We start from the raw sequence: 20,926 nt of genomic DNA, 5'->3' as shown, positions 1-20,926 counted from the left end.
CTTATTTGAACAAATTATTATCAGGTTTGTGATTGTACCATGTGAACTGGTAAGTAGAATAGATAATTTAGTAGTGGAACAATGGCTTTAATACGAAATAAATCTATATTTGTAAGGTGTACTAGTATACAGCTTTAGTTTTTACATAATTCTGGTTTTTGGTAAACATTTCCTTTTTATATAGTTTTGTGTAGATACTTTGAATTTGGCGAAATATATAAAAACAGTTTGGTCACATGTATGAAAATATATCATCGTGGTTACAATATTAGTATATGATCATTGATATGGTCATAATCATAAATTTACTGTTTATAAAATTTATAATTTTTCGTAATATTAAGGATTTTCTACCAAGAAATATGTCACCTTAGCTGTTTTTGACAAAAACTTTCAGCATTTGTTGTCCTCAATACTCTTCAAATTCGTACTTTATTTAGCCTTTTCAACTTGTCAGCGGTTGGTCTATTGTAGATCAAACGTTGTATGGCGTACAAAATTGTAATCTTGGTATCCGTGATAGTTTTATTTTTCAAACATACTGTGAATTTATTTTTAAATGATTGAAGAGATTTTATAAAATGGCTTAGTAAATATCATGTTTTTGAATAGATTGGTTTATACTAATACCCTGCAATTCTTCTTTTGCATACTCATTTGAGAAGTACAAAAATGTATGTATGTTACAGTAAATAGGTGGAATTGGGAATTAGACGTAATTACTAAGATTAGGAATTGTATGTTAACCCCAATACACTTAGTTAATAAAAATAATTCCTGAAACTGACCAGTTAACTTATTACCAGTAATAACTGATTTTTAAAAGGAATTTATACACCTATTTTCTAACTGTTAAAACAATGTTGTAAAATGGTAAGCTGATGAAAGTTATGGCAATACTGATTAAAACATCTGTCAATTATAAGTAAGTTATTTAAAATGATCATTCTTAAATATACCTTCTAATTTAACTATCTCAAAACAAATTTGTGGAAAATGAGGAAAAAAATATACTGACCGACTTTAGAAACGCAAAACTTGATTATTCGTTTAAAAGATTTGAATGAATGTGGCACCGTCAAAACCAATGACTGCCTAAAATAAACGCCAAAACTATTGTAAGAAAGGTCAGCCAATTCTCTTCGACATGTTTTGGGTCCTGTTTTTCACCTTCTGATTTTGTGTTTGTTCCAACCATTAAATGGGTTTTGGCAATTCTGCGGTTGAAACTTTAGGGCTTCAAATGTTTTTCTTCAGTCGATTCTTGGGCAGTTCAAATTATGGGAAACATTTATGGCATGAAGCAGTGCGCAATGGCATTCGGCAATTTAATTGGCAGTTGACGTTGCGGCCGTAAACATGTCTCGCAAATGACGTTACGTAATCAAATTATATTGACGTTACATTGTCACTTCATGTTGATCTGGTCATTGATGGTCATCAACAAATCCCGCCTACCTGTATCGTTGTCTGAAGGACAATACGACGAGTTTCTGAAGTCAAAGTCTATGGTTGCAGCACGTTCACGTTTTCCTGTTTGCAGTGTTCTTATGGGATGATTCAGTTTATTATTCCTCAGTCTTTGCAATATGGAGATGCAACATTTTTTAACTGATTTAAGTGTGGCCAAGGATTGAAAGAACTGTTTCACGAAGCAAAACGAAAAACTAAAAATCTCTTATGGGATCCAAATGTCGCTTTTAGAAATTCGCGAGACTTAACAAAAATTTATTATGTTCAATAACCAAATGTAAGTCAGATGTTGATTTTCTGAAGAGAAAGACGTATGGTAAGCATGAGTTGTAGGAGAGTCAATCATGATTTGGTAGAATAAAGGAACAACATGAGTGTTGCGTATTTCAAGTCAGTCAGTATATATTAACAGGAGAGTTGTTCAAAATGCACTTAAGAAACATGTGAAAGAGTCTTAATACAAATGGAGAAGCTGAACAATATCGTTAGGAGATTTTAAAATTTTGTTTGAAAATGAAACAACAAAAATGGCCATCGATGACTACAGTCTGCCCTAAAGGTGTTTCTGTCGAAGTTTTCGAATAATTTATCCCTTACAAGCTTTTTAACAGTCCTGTCTAAAGGGTACAGTTATGAGGAAGTGCATGTGAAAAACTCATGTGCCAATTGTTAGCCCCTTCCAGGTCCTTTTCCTTTACTCTTTTGAAAATGGTCGACGAGCCGACCATTTCTGATGTAAAAGACCCATTACTTGAAACCTTGATACCAAAAGCTCAAAGTGACCCCGCAGAAGATCCCACTCCATATGAGGTGCAACGATTACAAACGGAACCTGAATGCAACACATGTTCTGCAGCACACAGTTTTGAAGAACCTTTGATTCCTTAACCCTAAAGAAAGGCCAACAAACCCTTCCCCTTTACTTTATTAATCGGAAAATTAGAAAATATATAAAATTTTGAAACAAAATTATCAGTAAAGTAAGTATATGTAAAAGTGACAAAAAAATAGTTATTACAGGTAATCAATTATCGTTCAAATATTTTGTTTGTTCTGAGATAGTTCAGTAGCTAGAAATAGAGTCTGAGGAATGACAGAAAGAGTAGCTAGATTTAATGTTACGTTAACGTATTGAAAATTGGGAAATAAATCTCCACGAGCAGTGGCATCGACCCAGTGGTTGTAAATTAACTTATTATAGATAACAGGACTAAATTTAGTATATACGCCAGACGCGCGTTTTGTCTACAAAAGACTCATCAGTGATCTCGAATCCAAAAAAGTTAAAAAGGCCAAATAAAGTACGAAGTTGAAGAGCATTGAGGACCAAAATTCCTAAAAGTTTTGCCAAATACAGCTAATGTAATCTATGCCTGAGGTAGAAAAACCTTAGTTTTTGAAAAAACTAAGAAAATTTGTAAACAGTATATTTATAAATATAACCATATCAATGACAATTCATGTCTGCACAAAAAGTGCTGACTACTAGGCTTGTGATACCCTCGGGGAAATAAATCTCCACCAGCAGTGGCATCGACCCAGTGGTTGTAAATAAACTCATTATAGATACCAGGACTAAATTTAGTATATACGCCAGACGCGCGTTTCGTCAACAAAAGACTCATCAGTGACGCTCGAATCCAAAAAAGTTAAAAAAAAAAAAAAAAAAAAAAAAAGGCCAAATAAAGTACGAAGTTGAACAGCATTGAGGACCAAATTCCTAAAAGTTTTGCCAAATACAGCTAAGGTAATCTATGCCTGAGGTAGAAATGTGTCTTTCATCTTGTATCGAGGAGTTTGATAAAATATATCTGGCCGTTCCCAAATTGACATAGTTGTTGTTACTGCCTCTGGATATGGCATTATTAATGTTGATTTTTGTGTTGGTGTACGGAATACCTCTTGATCATCTGGATCAAATCCCTCGTCAAAGTAAATCCGACGTCGCGTGTCCCTGTTATTGGTTGGGTGACGATGTTACTGGCGATGGCATGCCTTCCTGTGGTTGAATAGTTCATATGCAAATTACCGATTTGATTCTATTATTACACACTTTTTAAACAAATTACTTCCCTTTGTCAATCGTAGACTGGTTCCATACCGGACAAAATTGGCTTTGGCCAATGCAAAGCATGATTAACTGAAAGTGATGTATCGGCGGTTTAACTACTTTTTCATGAAAAATAATTTCTGATGTCAAAAGTATTTAGCTAAACAACAAATTAATGTAATTAAAAGATTTAAAAACCTTATAGATTACTCACATTACGCACAGGTAAATTTGCTCTTTTTGCTAGCTCTCCATTGTTAATAAAAAAAATCAATGTCCCTCATAAAGGAAGACAACAAAAATAAAGGTCTCTAATAATAGGGTCAATTACGGAAATTAGCAAAGAACTATTGACTGATAAAAATGTCCGTCTTCTTGACGATTCCCTCAGGTTTACCATGGTATTTGGTAGGCTTCAGTGTCTGTTTGGGTTAACTGGAGGGAGCCTCTGGTTTCTTCGCCTTGTTTCACGTTAACTGATCTGTCACCTGGTCAATACTTTCCCAAATGGCAAAATTTCGGGTACTATGCTAATTTGCATAGCGGTCATTTTGCCTTTTTATGACGGCAGTCATTACAACATGTACAATAGAATTATATGTGCCCCTTAAATAAAAAAGCCAATATACCAATTCCTATGTCGAATCAATAATTTGTCCGCATATAGGTAGATTGTACTTGTTGTTAAGGTTTCTGTCCGTTTACAAATGAACATTGTCTACTTTGAAATCTTTCGGCCTTTTTAGTTCGAAAATTAGAAACGTAACCGTAGTATAATTGCTTCATATAAAATGACGGAAAATCGTAAAAAAGAAAGATTGAAATACGAAATACATATGCCAGAAGACATTGCTCATACTTTGTCGGCATATCATATAGGGAAACACCTTGTAGGTTGAATTTTAAAGTTAAATAACTTGTAACTAACCTGCTTTTTTAAGTTCTCGGTCGAATTCTTTTAAAAAAATATGATTATCTCAACCTTCCCATTTCGTAAAAATTTAAGATTTAAGCAGTTTCCCTTAGAATTACACATGTTTGTAAATATCCGCCAAAGGAAGTTTTCAAAGACACATTAGTTATAGATCCATACGGAATAGGACTTTAAGATAATTTCAATAATTTTAATGTTCAATCTTAAACTAAGGGAAGTAATTTAATCGAGAAGACCAAATTCTTGGTGGACCTTGGTATTATGTTTCGTCTAAGGACCTTTAATTTATCCATGTGCCATGTCGTGTTGATATGGTATGGATTTTTCTTATAAACTATAAGGTCGAGGGTGTTTCTTTTGTTTGTTTTTTTTTATTTTTCTGTGTTACCTTCTGATAATTTTTTTTATTATTATCATATTATTTTGATTTTCAATAAATCAGTAGTTGTTTGTTTGTTCAATAATTTACATTAAAAAGGAAATGGAATAAATCAATTTATCTAATATACCATAATGTGTATACCATGTATTTATAGTTCGTTCTTATGTTGTACTGTTATACCACCCCAGATAACAATACTTTGTTGGGCCAACATTATAAGTTATATGGTTCGCTACTGACCCCATACGGATCCATAGAGGGTTAGTAAAATCCATAGGGGGTGAGGCCGGAGGCCGAGTTCCCTATGAATTTTATTCACCCTATATTGATCCGTAGGGGGTCAGTAGTTAACCGTATAACGAATGTATCGCACGCTAGACTTTTTCTGCTGCGTTTTGTTGTAAAATAAACAACGAAACACAACAACATTAATATATGACGTCACCATTGCCCCGTCACGAACCCCCTATGAAACTTAATAGCCCCCTACGGTCTCATAGGGGGTCACCACGTGACGGCGTTAAACCAATCACAACGTGATAATTCATCTAAGGTCCGATATTGGTTATTGGTTGGCACAGTTGGTAAATAGTTGGCGTTGGCAGGACAAAAAGAGACCGACGTTGGCCCAACAAAACTTAGCCAACAGTTATTTGACACAATTGGCCCCTTGTTGGCCCAACATTTGCTTACCAACTGTTATTTAAGTAGCGTGCCCAACGATATTCGACTTACGTTATCCATTGGTTTAGTGTAAGATCTTCTGACTAAAACTACTGAACAAATTTTAATCAAACTGTATTTGAATGATTCTTAGGTTATCGTAGATAATATTGATTGTGTTTGAAGAGCATAAAATCAAATAATAAAGTCTTACCCAAAAGGACTATGTTAACCCGTCTGTGCCCTGAGCTAGAATTTTTTTTAAAACAGTATGATAAAGATGTAGCCAGGTGTATAGTGAGGCTGATAGAAGTGACATATTGATGAATGCTCTTTATTTCATACTAATTAACAAAGGTGGCAGGTAGTTCTGCAAATACACAAAAAGAAGGTTTTTATAATACAATTGAGAGAAGCTCTACTGTGATAGTATCACAGGAGGTTGAAATCCTATCAATGAGGGTCTATAAATATGTCAACTCGACTATCACAGTAGAGCTTCTCTCGTAGAGAGAAGCTTCTCTCTACGAGAGAAGCTCTACTGTGATAGTCGAGTTGACATATTTATAGACCCTCATTGATAGGATTTCAACCTCCTGTGATGATATGTCCTAAGTTACGCCATAGTTTTTGCTACATCTGTAAGTTCTGTGTGTGTCTGTTCCATACAAGTCAGTAGCCTGTAATTCAGTAGTTGTTTGTCGCTGTATATCATATTTGATTTCTTTTCATTTATATTCTATCTACATCAACATCCAGGGCTATTCCAATACTAACTTATTGCTATACCCTGCTGAACTATTGACGTCATACAATAATCACTTTTCCATCATTCCATTGTCACAATGATTGTGTCGTCAGAGACAGTCTTCACACTGACTTGACTGCTTAATCTACAGGCCCGCAGCTCAATTTTTGAAATTTTTTAGTTAGATTCTGTTGGCCTGTAGGTCTGATTTTTACAGGCCAGAGAGCAATTTTACAGGAACCTGTGTGATGTCCATGGTCAGAATGGGGAACAAATAGCGATAGGTGTTGTACGGCACCAGACCAGCTCAAATAATTATGATGTCTTGCAAGGCTCTTTTAATCTGTGATGCCTTCCAAGGGTACATGTACATCAAGACATCCAAATAATCATAATAATTATGACGCCTTGCAAGGCTATTTTTTTTTTCTGTGATGCCTTCCTAGGCTACGTCAGCAAATGGTGAAACGTCCGATAATAATTACACAGAAAGAAAAAAACAGCCTTGCAAGACTTGTCTGCACATAAAATGTGCTCTCTCCTTTAGTCTCTATTGGGATCATCAATTTCCATATACACAGTGACTTGCTTGCCGACTCAGTACTGCATTGTACTGCCTGTGCCATTCTATTTAAAATCAGTTCTCGGTAACTGCTTCTCTTTGCTGATATGTCGCACGTGGGACATATAAACAACGAGTAGCAAGTGTGGAGAACTAATTTTAAATAGATTGTGTCAGTGCTGACTTTGTTCAGAATTATTTTATGAAAATCCAACATATCGTTTTTGTTGATTATTTATTTGATAAAACAATATAAACAGAGAACCATTTTTTGAAGGATATATTTAACTTTGAATTATAAACATTTTGTAAAGCTGAAAGCTCTTCTTGATCAGTAATAGATAATGTACATTGTATTACAACATACATGTAGTATTACAAAAAGGCAAATGAATTAAAAAAAATCATGGATCATAGGGGCAAAATTAAAAGAAAACATCAATTGTCAAAGTTCATGAAACTTATCACTATTAAAACCCATTCATGCATTTAATATCTTAAACATGAAATTTATTTATAGTCCCATTTAAGTTTTAAATGTCCAATTCAGGTGGGCTTGTTTTCTGACATAAACGTGTTGTCGTTTATAGAATATTTTGTCAATAAAAGGGACAGATAGTTATCATTAACATTAGATGTATGACGTTAACAAGGTAAATTTGTAAAAAGCTGGTAAATATTGGATAGTTTAAGTAAATTGACTTTTTTTCATGACTGGCATTGGAAAAGATTAGTAAAAAGTAAAATCATGTGCTTTTCAGGTAAATTTTTATCTGCTATACATACATGACATAGTTTTCAAGTTATAAATTTTGCGAAATATGAACATTGATGAAAGAAAGAAATGTTGAACAGAAAAAATTTGACATGTACAATATACTTGTACACAAATGTATACCTCATAATATGTAGCAATGATACATGTACACCAATGTATACCTTATAACATGTTACTGTCATGTACAGTGATACATGTACACAAATGTATACCTCATGACATATATACATTTGTACAATGATACATGTACACTAATGTATACCTCATAATATGTACAATGATACATGTACATCAATGTATATCTCATAACATGTACAATGATACATGTACACCAATGTATACATCATACATTGTCATAACATGTACAATGCTGAACTGACTTCAAATGAAGCTAATACTAACATGTCTAACAATGAACACTGCCCTTTCCTAGACTCCTGAATCTTAATACATATAATACTTATAATTATATCTTAAACCGGAAGCTTAATACCAAAGTTTATGATAAAAAAGATACTTTTAATTTCGTATTGTTAATTATCCATTTTTAGATTGTGACATTCCCTTGTCACCATCTTATGGTGTTTATATAAATATCCCTACTTGTAAGAATTGCTTGTGTATGCATAAGTAACAATAAATTTGATTTTAATGAAAGACATCTTTTTATTACTGAAAAATTATTTTTACTGGTACAATGTATAGATATTCATGATATGAGAAGGCATTTTCTTTTTCTTTTTTCAAAAAAAAGAAATTGAAGTATCAGATGTTTATTAGTCTTCATGCCTATTTGATTAAAAAAAACTTCTTCAAATCAGGACAATAAAAGAATTTGAGTAGGCAGCTTTTTTCTGGGTAGGTAGCGTTTGGGCAAACAAACCTATTATTTATTATGGCCTTGTTGGTGACCTTCTACTGTTGTTTTTTCTATGGTCGTGTTGTTGTCTCATTGACACATTCCCCATTTCCATTCTCAATTTTATTTATACTATTACACATTGACTTTTATTTTTAATGTCAAATGTTTTATCGTCTTCATCTTAAGGTATTTTTTTTAAAAGTAGGTACGTAGCCTTTTACCTTCATTTGGACCTTGTTAATTCAAGTTTTTACATCATACACATCTAAACATAAGAATCAGATAAAATTTCAAGGGGGTCTCATTGGGGGTTCCTATCCCAGATCCCGCTTACTATTTTGTCAGATTCCTGTATCCCGCTTACACTATGTACGTAAGCAGTTCTCATTTTTTGTCATTTCCCGGGTCCCGCAAGACCTCATTTCCTGTTTCACGACACAATAATTGGACGTTCACATGTCACGCTTACAAAAAATCGACAATCCTGCGTCACGTTTAGACCCCAATGAGACCCACTTTCAATACATACACAGCTACTTTTGCATAGGTACAATTTCTGTACTAAAAATACAGTACTGGAAATTTACTTTTAATATTTAGTTCTATTTCTTTACATAAAAAATATTGTAATATTTAGGTACTTGTATTTTACAGTACTTGAATTGTACTAAATATTTTGGTACAGAAATAATACAATATTCCATGTTTGAAAATCATAATTTTAAGAGATTTGAAAAAGAAAAACTTTCAAAATGCTGAAAATGTAACGGTAGTAACCAAAAATCTGTAGTACCTAAATTTCAAGTACAAATAAAGTACTGTAAAATACAGGTACCTAAATATTACAAAAATTTAAAGTAACAAAATAGTACAGAATATATTAAAAGTAAATTTCCAGTACTATAGATTTTTAGTACAGAAATAGTACCTATGCAAAAGTAGCTGTATATATATATATATAATATATACATCATGTACTATTTAATTCCTTTTTATTTTTTGATCATTTGATATTTGTGGTTGTTCAACCAAACTTTGACAAACTTGGATTATTTTGTTTGAACAAAACAGCTACGAGGCTAATACATTTGATATACGTCACTTACTTATCTAGAAGTGCACCTGTTAGGAAGTATATATCGAAATTGACAATTTGACAATTTAAAACTTCATGAAATATATAAACAGCTTTATTGAAATTAATTTAAAAGTAAATTGACAAACGTGCTTTGAAATGCTTTTTGTTGACTAATTTGTTAGACTTGAAAATGCTTATATATTTATTTGATTATAACCATTTATAGTTTTATAAAATATGAACAAAAATAACTGATTTTAAGTTGAAGTGGTAAACTAGTACATGTAGATAAATAAACTCATCATAGATACCAGGAATAAAATTTAATAGTTACGCCAGTCACACGTTTCGTCCACAAAAGACTCATCAGTGACGCTCCAATGAAAAATGTTATTAAAGGCCAAATAAAGTACGAAGTTGAAGAGCATTGAGAGTGAAAAATCCTAGTAGTAGATGCATTAAAGTTGTTGTTGAAACGAACTACTAAGGTTATTTTTACTAGTATAGATATTCATGATATTGGAGACTGAAATATTTGACATTAGATGATAATTTTTACATATTGTTGCATTACCTTCAGGTTTGCAGTTTCTTTTCACATATATTTACTGTAAAGTCAGGAATTATTGTGTGCAATTATTATTGCGATTATTTCATTTTAGACAAAAATGCGTTTTTGCGATATTGAGAAAAATCATGTTTAATCCATGCGATTTTAATCCTGTCACATTTTTCACAATAATAAAAACTTCACAATAATTTCTGAATTTACAGTAACTCAGAAAAATGTGTAAACAGGATCTTTATTTTTTAATCGAATTGTGTATCTTCATATAACATGTTCATGTATACCCACACAAAGTTTGATTATTGAGTTTGATGATCAAATGTATAAAAGAGAGAATGATGATTGTGGTATGAAATGATAGGATTTTGAAAAAGGTCAATAATGTCCGTGTGGGTGGAATCAAAGTCTTGAAAAGACAGTACTTTGACATTTCCATTGATCTAATAAATAATAAATTGATGTTACCACTTGTCGTGCTAGTAAGGTGGGTGGACACAAGAGGATTTGAAAAAATACTCCAAATTTTCTTGCTGACGTTTGGTTAATCAGTATATATAAAAAAATTTGGATAGTCTATTTCTGGTTTCAAGTATATATAATACTTATAAATGCATGATAAAAACCTTAAGGGGAGTTAAACACTGACAATCATACATACCAATAACAAATTGTTGGTTGACATTTGCAATCATTTAATTTTGGATGTAACGCGTCTTCTGATTGGCTGACGGTATTTTGTTATGAGCCCATCGACATAATTTAGTCATGTGACCATGACGTCATCAACGATTTTCATGGTTTTCTACGGTTTGAAATAGTATTTAGAATTAAATTATAAGAAATGACTGTAATATTTTTTCTGTCTATTAGAAATAACATAAAAAATGTGGTGCACACTGTTAAATAACCAGCTACGCATGTTATTCAGTGTGCACCAAATTTTTTATGTTATTTCTTCATAGACAGAAAAATATAACAGTCATTCCTTAAATGATTTTTATTCTTCACGCAAATTATACTAAGGCTGAGGATAATCATGATAAAGTGTATTAAAATTAGAAAAAATTGTATCTTAGCTAGAAAAAAAAAGAAGGGGAGGGAGCACTATTTAATTTTGAATGATCGTGAATAATGGATTTAAACTTTGGTAAAGGGGAAATGTTGTCTGAGTCAACCATGAGAAATGTTTTAGAATATTGAAGTTGGAACATAATCATGATAATGAAAAAAATGAAAAAAATAAAAGATTTTAACTAAGTGAAAGGATTAAAGGGAGGTTCAAATTATTAATTTTGAAAATTGGAAAAGTTAGAACTTGCTAAAAATGTATTAAACCTATATCGGGAGAGTAATAAAAGGGAAGATAAAAGTGGGAAATTAGAAAAGAGATTATTACAATTGTTTGCTATGACATGAAATGGCAACAGTTTAAAAAGCTAGCATTTATGATGTAGGGAATGTATATTATGGTCTATATATTGTTTATATAATATTAGTACGACTGAGCCAGTGACAACTCTACAACAGATTTATCCATCCGATCACCAGCAGTGATGGTGATACATGGCTGTGTACATTATGTATATACAACTTGTCTAAACATCAACCCAACAATGTAAGATCTGTAAATTTGCTTTCGCCAATTTTTTGTTCTTCCCTCGCCGGGATACGAACCCATGCTACTGAGATATCGTGACATTCTAAATTATTACGAAGATCAAAACAAGAATGTAAATCATCTCGGATTTACCTGTTTGAACATCTCGCGAGAGTTCATATTTGCATATTGTTTTTAAGAATTCTATTACAACAAAGCAGATTACATCATCTAAAAATTGCGTTACGAAATCGGACACACAAATCACGCCACTGTTCTTACATCTGCTACATAAATACTTATAGTTCTCGGCATTTTCTTCTCACTATTCTTATTGGTCGATGTTCTTTGTTATTTGAAAGCAAAAGTTACGAATTTGCCGGTGACGATTATCTATAAATCAGTCAGCGTTATGCTCTTCGGAAGCAATAAGTAACGCGAGAAACGACACAAAAATACGGTTGTAGAATCTTTGAAATTCGTTTATTTTAAATTTTTTTCTAGGGAAGAGTAGCATACACTTGTATGTTGATAAAAATAATGGCATCTTTAGATGTAGTTGCAACTTTTCTTACAGTAATTCACATTTTATCACTTTTCTATAGTTATAGGAAACGGAGCCCAATAGCAAATTATGTAGATATAGGAAGATGTGGTGTGAGTGCCAATGAGACAACTCTCCATCCAAATAACAATTTAAAAATTAAACCATTATAGGTTAAAGTACGGCCTTCAACACGGAGCCTTGGCTCACACCGAACAACAAGCTATAAAGGGCCCCAAAATTACTAGTGTAAAACCATTCAAACGGGAAAACCAACGGTCTAATCTATATAAACAAAACGAGAAACGAGAAACACGTATATATATATATACCCTAGATCCACTTCCACAAATCATGGGACAATGAAAACTGGAACAGAAAATAATTAGTATTGAGCTTACTGGGCCAAGGTGCCCCATGTGAGCGCATGCCATCACTTGGCGTTCTTCTGTCATCCATGGTCGTAGTCATAAACAATTTCAAGAATCTTCTCCTCTGGGTCAAATACCTTCAATCTTTAACTGAATGTTCCTTAGGAAGTTAGGGTATCTACTTTATAAATTGTTATGTAACTTTTAGTTACCATGGTGACATGGAGTTAAAGTGATTCATGAATAATGATGAATAAGTCAAAATCTATCTTTAAAATTTTACTGGTTTTGGTTATTATCTTTTATAAAGTGTAAATGGCAAAAAGTTTTAGCACAGTAAGATCTGCAAATAAGTGGGATGTCTGATATCAGGCCCTCATGAGCCTCTTGTTTCATTTAATTTGTATGCACTAAAATAATATTTAAGACAAATCTTGATGCAGATATATATAGCTTGTTATAAATGATGATTAAAACAATTCATGTTACCATGGTTACATTTCAGGATGATGGAAGAAACACAAGTCAGTGTTAACGATGAAAGTTATGACTACGACAGCTTTGATGAAAACAGTGACGAAAGACCTACAGAACGTTGGGCTCCCTTAGGTGCTGCTGCCGTCAGTCCCGCTCCATCTCAGACAGAAACTAGGTATGTATTGTAAGAGTTATTTCCCCTTCAGAACGTTGGGCTCCCTTGGGTGCTGCTGCTGTCAGTCCTGCTCCATCTCAGACAGAAACTAGGTATGTATTGTAAGAGTTATTTCCCCTACAGAACGTTGGGCTCCCTTAGGTGCTGCTGCTGTCAGTCCCGCTCCATCTCAAACAGAATCTAGGTTTGTATTGTAAGAGTTATTTCCCCTTCAGAACGTTGGGCTCCCTTAGGTGCTGCTGCCGTCAGCCCAGCTCCATCTCAGACAGAAACTAGGTATGTATTGTAAGAGTTATTTCTCCTTTAGAATGTTGGGCTCCCTTAGGTGCTGCTGCTGTCAGTCCTGCTCCATCTCAGACAGAAACTTAGGTATGTATTGTAAGAGTTATTTCCCCTTTAGAACGTTGGGCTCCCTTAGGTGCTGCTGCCATCAGTCCCGCTCCATCTCAGACAGAAACTAGGTATGTATTGTAAGAGTTATTTCCCCTTCAGAATGTTGGGCCACTAGGTGCTGCAACTGTAAGTCCCACTCCATCTCAAACAGAAACTAGTTATTTATTTGAAGAGTAATGTCCCTTATTTTTTTGAAAAATTGTAAATCAAATGTAAATATACTGCCAACATGAAATTCCTTAATTCAATAACAGGTTATTGTTTAGATGATTGCAATTATCTCAATAAAAAGACTAAAAATATATTATTATAAATTTTCAGCCATCATGCACAGAACGATCAGTTACGACAGTTGGAAGAAGAGCAAGAACAGCTAAATTCATCACTACTAGCCCTGACCACACATTTTGCCCATGTCCAATTTAGATTAAAACAGATTGTTAGTGCACCTCCTGATGATAAAGAGGTAAAAACAGAAACAAATAGATTCCTCCACTGCAACTTGTGTGTTACAATATTTCTCAGCTCTAAGACAGTTAAATTTTAATTTTAAAAGCATTAGGCTTGCAGAGTTTTTTTTTTTAATAATTAAAAGTTGAGAGTGAAGAAATATTGTTTTCACTTGTTATAGTGGTGGGATCTGTTTCTCTAATGATTGTTTTCCTTCCCTTTCATAGGTTTGCAGAAAATTGTGTTTTTTTATACATATGACATATTTCAACCAAAACTTGGCCATTATACATCTTATATTTGGTGGTATATAGTGATTATTTGATTTCTAGACCAAAACAATCATGATTATTTGGGTATCTAAGACTGTACTTTTGATCAATTGTTAATCTTGTTTAAAAAGGTAATAAGTGATTTTATTATACTTCACTTTAAAATGCCATATTTTGATTGGCTAAGACGAGGGTGTCAATTTACTCTATCGCATGGCTGAGCGGGTGACAATTTTTTTAATGTTACCCTCTCGTCTAGACCAATCAGAAATCGATAATTCAAAAGAACAATGAATTAGATTTACATCAAGGAATTAAATAAAATGCTTACGTTCTACGTTTTGGCTCAGATTTAATTATCAACTGTTAAAATAAATAAAATAAAACATCTTGCTTGACTTTTTTTTTCTAGAAAAATATTTTGAAAATGAAAGAAATCTGTAAAAGCCAATAATGATAGGACATTCAGTATAATGTCGCTTCGCCGCTGTGGACAATGTTTTCTCGGGGTACCAATCTGCTCTATCACCCTCTCAGCTATATATGTGTTATTTATATGATGTGATTACTTGAAACCTCCATGAAGGACCTTCTAAGTGAGAACCCTGTAAACAACAACAGGTAACTGTAAAAGTGACAGAAAAAGCAAAAGTATAGGTGAACCACTAAATTTAATGTTAAACTAATGACAATTTTTTTAAAGGCTTGTATAAAGACTTAAGGAAAACCACGAAATTAAATGAACACAAACATGCATGTTTTCCTTCATCCACAAACATTGGTGCCCACTGAAACAAATGAATCCATAGAAGTACATAATAGAAAGCTATAAAAGAGCCCCAGCCACATATTGACCATTCATTGAATGCTATATTTCTCCTGCAGACATTATTACAAGAATGGGAAGAGTTTGCCTTTAGAGGTATTCCTGATGCCAGATTATGTTTAGACAAAAAGTTAGAGGAGGTTCAAGATGAAATGGTAAGTCCACATTAAAAAAATAATTTAATTTTGGATGTTATGTGTCTTCTGATTGGCTGATGTCGTTTTGTTTATCAGCTCATAGACAAAAAGTTAGAGGAGATTCAAGAGGAAATGGTAAGTCCAAATTAAAAAATATTTTTGAACACAATTTAAAACCAAAGTGGAAATTTGAAAAAAATGAAACCTGAGAAAAATAACAATTTTAAGGGGTTGGCCTCCCTATTCTGTTGTTAAGTCTATTTGGGACAGAACTTCTAAAAACAAATTAAACCTGCAGGAATGTAATTAATACTGGGTATAGGAGCACTTATCATAGACACCAACCACTCATTATATAGAATAGAATTGAGAATGAAAATGGGAAATGTTTCAAAGAGATAAACCCAACAAAAGATCAGAAATCAGCCAAAGGCCACCTTAAAAGGGTCTTAAGTTTCAGTGTTCCTATTGAAGGTTAGTTCTTCTCTCTGGGCATTGCGGCTTCCTCCACCCATAAAAACTAGATACCACGAAATAGCCCCAAAGAAAAAAAAATAATCAATCAAAACAGCAAGAAAATCAAGCACCTGAACGCAATGTTTGTTTTACTTATAATTCTTACAAAATTCTAAAAATAAAAAGCAACCTCCCACAATTTATTTATTTGAATGTCTCCCATCCTACGCTCCCAAACATTACATTGTGAACAGCCTTTAAACTTTTTAGCTCATCCGTTGTCCGTCGTCGTTAACTTTTACAAAAATCTTCTCCTCAAAAACTACTGGGCCAAATTAAATCAAACTTGGACACAATCATCATTGGGGTATCTAGTTTAAAAATTGTGTGGCGTGACCCGTCTAACCAACCAAGATGGCCGCCATGGCTAAAAATAGAACATAGGGGTAAAATGCAGTTTTTGGCTTATAACTCAAAAACCAAAGCATTTAGAGTTAAATTGTTAATAAGGTCAAGATCTATCTGCCCTGAAATTTTCAGATGAATCGGACAACCCGTTGTTGGGTTGCTGCCCCTGAATTGGTAATTTTAGGGAAATTTTGTCAGTTTTCACTTATTATCTTGAATATTATTGTAGATAGAGATAAACTGTAAACAGCAATAATGTTCAGCAAAGTAAGATCTACAAATAAGTCAACATAACCAAAATGGTCAGTTGACTCCTGTAGGAGTTATTGCCCTTTATAATCAATTTTTAACCATTTTTCGTTAATCTTCGTAATCGTTTACAAAAATCTTCTCCTCTACAACTACCAGGCCAAATTAAACCAAACTTGGCCACAATCATCATTGGGGTATCTAGTTTAAAAAATGTGTGGCGTGACCCGGTCAACCAACCAAGATGGCTGCCATGGCTAAAAATAGAACATAAGGGTAAAATGCAGTTTTTGGCTTAAAACTCAAAAACCAAAGCATTTTTAGCAAATCACACAAGGTTTAACTGTTTATCAGATCAAGATCTATATTCCCTGAAATTTTCAGATGAATCAGACAACCCGTTGTTGGGTTGCTGCCCCTGAATTGGTAATTTTAGGGAAATTTTGATGTTTTTGGTTATTATCTTGAATATTATTATAGATAGAGATAAACTGTAAACAGCAATAATGTTCAGTAAAGTAAGATCTACAAATAAGTCAGCATGACCAAAATGGTCAGTTGACCCCTTTAGGAGTTATTGCCCTTTATAGTCAACTTTTAACAATTTTCATGAAATTTGTAAATTTTAACTAACATTTTCCACTGAAACTACTGGGCCAAGTTCAATATAGATAGAAATAATTGCAAGCAGCAAGAATGTTCAGTAAAATAAGATGTACAAACACATCACCATCACAAAAACACAATTTTGTCATGAATCCATCTGCGTCCTTTGTTTAATATTCACATAGACCAAGGTGAGAGACACAGGCTCTTTAACCTTTTTCTACCTTGAATTACAGAGTGATCAGGAACATGAACAGAAACTAATAGAGCAGAGAGAGAAACAGAGGGAGTTAATAGAACAGCTGAAGAAACAACTGGAAGAATTAGAAACTTATGCTTATGAGGTTTGTACAACTTTTTACCCCCCCCCCCCCAACCCCTCCCCAAAAAAGTAGGTAACACAGTGTTCAAGCTTAACACAAGTCCTACAGCAAAATAAACTAACAAAATACCCATCAACAGTTAACAAAACATGACATAAAAAAAATAAAGAGTGAGAAACATGAACTGTACCAAAAACCAAGGGTGAATTCTGGTGTTCAGATCCTGCTCCACATGTGGCATCCATCAATCTGACAAATGATGCTGTTAAAAATTTGGATGTTTTCTGCTTATGATAATGTTTTATAAAATTATGTTCATGTAAATATATATATGTGTATGTACATACAGTGATATTGTTTGCCTTAAATTAGTGGAGAATAAAGACTTTTTCCCCTGGAGAAGAATCCCATTTGAAAAAAAATGGCTTAAAATTATTCCCAAAAAGACAACTTTTTTCCCAAACATTGCAGTCTCAGTAGTATAAATTGTGCATGAATACAAACTGAAACACTCATTCAATCAATTTTCTTGCCTAAAATAACTATATGTGCTCATTTGAGGGTCTTTTTATGTATCATCACTGACAAAATGGGGTCTTATTTTAAAGCAGGGTTTGACTCTTGAAAATTGGTCTGTAAATTGAAGTTTCAGTCAAATTCATGGTTTATTTTAAATTTCCTAATTTGTAGTTTTGAAAAAAACCAACAATATTACTGACATATAATGGTCTACAGTAAGTTTCTTTTACATGTTTTCTATAGACTGGCGATGCTGATGTGGTACCTACATCCAAAGTGATGGAGAAACAAAAAGTTGTCATCGATGAACTGAAACATAAACTGGATCTTAATCTGGAAGGCTTTGACAGTCTCAGGTAAATAGGGGGGTGTTATAAACTGGATCTTAATCTGGAAGGCTTTGACAGTCTCAGGTAAATAGGGGGGTGTTATAAATTGACGTACAATGTAAATAAGTATCGCCTGCCTTGGGTCTGTGTGGTCAAGGTGTCAATAATCAATCTACATCAATCACTACATCTACTAGCTTGAACTTGACCAACCTGTTGTTTAGCTTGTGCTTGACTATCCTTTGTTTGACTAACCTATGGTTGACTAGCTTTTGCTTGACTTTCATTTGTTTGACCATCTTATAGTTGAATATCATGTGCTTGTTTAGCTTGTGCTTGACCAATTTGTAGTTTAATATCATGTGCTAGCTAGTCTATCTTGTGGTTGACTTACCTATCCTTGACTAATCTGTGCTCAACTAGCTTGTGCTTGACTGACTTGTGTTTCTCAAGTTTGTGTTTAACTCTAATCCTATTTGACAAGGTTGGTAATTCTATCACGGTTCTCCACTTTCCTCAACAGATACAAAAGGTTATATTGCCAAGTCTGATGAAAGAGGTGTTAAATACCAAAACAATGTATCATTTTCACAACAATAAAAAACATTTCTAAAGGTTATTTTTTTTACACAGTCTTACCCTTCATGTGCATTAATAAACTTTTGGCATCAAAAAAGTATGGCTAAAAGACAACATATCCAAACAACAGCATACCACAACTTACCTGATACTTATATAAAATTCCACACAAAACCAACTTAAAAATTCCAAACAACAACACATCACAACAAGTAAAAATGAAATTAAATAAAATCAATCACAAACTAAAAAAAAGTCCATTACAAATTGAATAAAATTATTAACCTTCAATACTATTTGATACTTCTAAAAATTCTTTGTCAGTTGAAAACTCAAAAAAAAATGCAATAACTTTATTCTTTGGCGTTTTCTAGAAAAGTTTAAAAAATGAAATTATAATGAGGAAAAATATAATACTGTAAATTCAGAAATTATCAGAAAGTTTTATTTATATAAATTATACAAACTGAGTACTGTACACCAACTTATTTTCGCGGATACTTTATTTCGAGTTTATCCCTTTCCAGTCTTCTTAGCGGCGATTTAATTTCGCATTTTCTTATTTACTTGATAAAGTTAGATAAGGAACGATCCAAGTTTTACATATTCGCAACAATTTAATTTCCCGTTATTTTCCTACTCGCGAAAATAAGTCGCTTGCGAAATTAAGTTGGTTTACAGTATTGCAATAATAAGAATTTGTGTTCCTATTCAAATAAATATTCATGAAAAAAACTCAATGATTAGTTAGTCATGTCAAAATTCGAAAATAAATTATGTCAATGATGTCTGAATTTACAGTAATAATTATCAACAATTTATTAGTTATGATTTTTAATGTTATCAATGTCTGTATTTTTCAGCACGGATCAGTTAAAACAGATTGTTGATCATGCTGTTGGAGAGGTAATTATCTTGTGCCTTCATTTTTTATATGCCCTACTAAATGGCCCCGGACATATATTGTTACTTATATATGTGTATCATTCTTTTGTTCAGATATTCTGATAACGGCTATTCCAGAAAAAATGTATGGGGGTGTGGGGGGTGTTGGAAGGCAGATTTTGTCAGCACCTGCCACCTAGACAATTGTAATTGAGAATTATAGTGCATTATTGTGTGAAAAGTTGCTTTGATACCCATCACCCATGTATTATTAATACAATGTGCCTTCCAACCCCCCCCCCCCCCCCCAAAAAAAAAACATTTTTTTCTGGAATAGCCCTTAGAAACATTTGTCCTGACATATTTTCATTATTTTGTTTTTTTGGAAGGAATACAGTTGTTGGACTGATGATTATGAGATGATTTTCTGTACATTAGGGCAACAACAACAACAAAAAAATCTTATTTCTGGTCTAAACTTGGAATCTAACTCTAAAAATATTTCATGCCTTTTTAAATAATAATTTGTAATTTGAGTACACTAAAAATCCCTTTAAAGCTGGATTGGTCAAAGTCAAATGGGCAGTTGATAATTTTATGGGTTTTGTTTGGTCTTTGATGATCCTTGCCTTTATGAAATTTTAATACTTTATTGGGATGTTTTTGTTATTGAGAATTTAGAATACGACAGGGGTATAATAAATTATAATTCCAGTAATTTAAACTCTCATTTTGTGAAATTTTTTATATGAATTAAACAGGAATTTTCTCAATATCGCTAAAATTGAAATTGCACTTAGTCCAAAATGCCAAAATCGCAATAATAAATGCATGCAATAATTTCTGAATTCACAATACCTGAAAACCAGTAAACTTTATATACATGTAGTAATTTTATGACTTTTTTTCTTTTCCAGATAGTTAACCCAGGCAAGGTTAAAGAAAAGCTGATTCAGCAGTTATCAACGCAGATAACTGATTTAGAAAGATTTATACAGTTTTTACAAGGTGATGGACTGGGTCAAAACTTCTTTTGCTTGTGGCACTGGTTAATTTTTTTGTTCGGTACTTTCAATGTTGACAAGATTTTAGATATTGCTAAATTTCTCAATATTGAAAAAAGTATTTTCTATTAAGCAGTGGAGAACAACAGACAGAATTGAAGTTTTCTGACTGCTAAATTTTTAATCTGATAATTTTCTAAATTGTATAAAATAACCTTGTTTTTTGCA

At 33.0% G+C, this 20,926-nt stretch overlaps 1 pseudogene; it reads left to right on the top strand.

Annotated features, from left to right (window-relative positions):
- The first annotated feature begins 13,115 nt into the window (after positions 1-13,115).
- Positions 13,116-20,926, top strand: part of LOC139483479 (RUN domain-containing protein 1-like) — a 40,102-nt pseudogene continuing 32,291 nt past the window's right edge.

Source organism: Mytilus edulis, chromosome 7 (genome assembly GCF_963676685.1).
Source record: "Mytilus edulis chromosome 7, xbMytEdul2.2, whole genome shotgun sequence".
NCBI lineage: Eukaryota > Metazoa > Mollusca > Bivalvia > Mytilida > Mytilidae > Mytilus > Mytilus edulis.
This window is presented reverse-complemented; position numbering and strand designations above follow the sequence as displayed.